Raw genomic sequence first — 2026 nt, 5'->3', positions numbered from 1 at the left:
TTTAGCATCTCTATTCTGGAAAGCCAGTTTCAGTGTCTCTTCTCCCATCCATTTTTACCTTTTTTTTCTTGTCTTCTTAATGACCTTTTGCTTTCTTCCTGTATGGTGTCCTTGATGTCATCCCACAACTCTTCTGGACTTTGGTCTTTAAAGTGTTTAATGTATCAAATCTGTTATTCAGATATCTCTAAATTCAGGTGGGATATATTCAAGGTCCTATTTTGGCTCTCGTAGACTTGTTTTCATTTTCTTCAGCTTCAGTTTGATATTTGTGTATGAGCAATTGATGGTCTGTTCCACAATCTGCCCCTGGCCTTGTTTTCACTGATGATATGGAGCTTTTCCATCTTCTCTTTCCTCTGATGTAGTCAATTTGATTTCTATGTATTCCATCTAGTGAAGTCCACGTGTATAGTTGTCTCTTATGCTGTCTAAAGAAGATATTCGAAATGAACAAATAATTGATTTTGCAAAATTCCATCCTGCCATCTCCAGCATCATTTCTATCACCAAGGCCATATTTTCCAACTACTGATCTTCCTCTTTGCTGCTAACCCTTGCATTCCAATCACCACTAATGATCAATACATATTGATTTCATGTTTGAGCAATTTCAGATTGAAGAAGTTGGTAGAATTCTTCTATTTCATCTTCACTGGCTTTAGTGAATTTGGTGAATAAATTTGAATAATAGTGGTATTAACTGGGCTTCCCTGTAAGTGCATGGATATTATCCTATCACAGATTGCGTTCTACCTTATGACTGATCTGGATATGTTCTTTTTGACAAGGAATGCAACACCATTCCTCTTCAATTTGTCATTCCCTGTATAGTAAACAACGTGGTTGTCGAGTCAAAATGGCTAATACCAGTCCATTTCAGCTCACTAATGCCTAAGATATTGATGTTTATGCATTCCATTCATTTTTGACAATTTCTAATTATCATAGATTCATACTTCATGCATTCCTTATTCTGATTATTAATGGATGTTTACATCTGTTTCTCTTCATTTTGGGTTATGCCCCATCAACAAATGAAGGTCCCATGGGCTTTTCTTCCATGGGTTTTACTCCATTCACATCATCAAGGTCAACTCTACTCTGAGATGGCAGCTCTTCCCCAGTCGCATTTTGAGAGCCTTCCAATTCTGGCACTATATTTGGCAGTATTTCTCTATTATTCATATGGTTTTCAGTGACTTAATATGCAGAAGTAGTTAGTCACTCCTTCTTTCTAGTCTGTCTTTGTCTGGAAGCTCATCTGAAACCTGTCTACCATGGGTGACCCTGCTGGTATTTAAAATACCGGTGGCATAGCTTCCAGAATCACAGTGAATAACAAGCCATCACAGTACGATAAACTGACAGACAAGTGGTGGGTCCTGGTTAGAGAAGGAGAAAAATGTGAAATGGAATTTAAAAGAAAATAAACAGAAGACCAGACTTACATAGATTGAAACTACTAGAGAATCCCTGAGTTTATAAGTTCAAGTCAGCCTTCACATCTGAAATGACCTCAACCTCATGGATCAATTTTCTGTCAAACAATGTCCAGGTCTCTAAGGGAGACAATACAGCTAGAGATGTAGCACACCTTAGAATGATGAAGCATTTCAGAGCAAAAGGGAAGCATTTACCCAAGAAATGTTCTGAAAGGTTAGAGGGAAAAGGAAGAAAGGAAACTGGAAAAACAGGGATGAAGTGGGATAAGTTAAATTACATTGTAAAGATTGTAACCCATGATGGAAAACAAAGTGTGTTTGAATTGCTGAATGGAAAATTACATTAATCTGTAAAACTTCACCAAATGCACAATAAAATGTTTTATAAATAAATACAATGCATCAGTGTAATACATACATAACTTCTTAATAGATATGAAAAAACTTTTGACAAAATCCAATACCCTGTCATGATAAAGCACTCAACAAATAAGGGATAAAAGGGAAATTCTTCAATGTGATATGGGAAGTCTATGAAACATCCACAGTTATCATCCTAAATAATGGTCAAAAGGAGTCCT

The sequence above is a fragment of the Chrysochloris asiatica genome, unplaced genomic scaffold (assembly GCF_000296735.1).
Source record: "Chrysochloris asiatica unplaced genomic scaffold, ChrAsi1.0 scaffold00075, whole genome shotgun sequence".
Taxonomy (NCBI): Eukaryota; Metazoa; Chordata; class Mammalia; order Afrosoricida; family Chrysochloridae; genus Chrysochloris; species Chrysochloris asiatica.
This window is presented reverse-complemented; position numbering follows the sequence as displayed.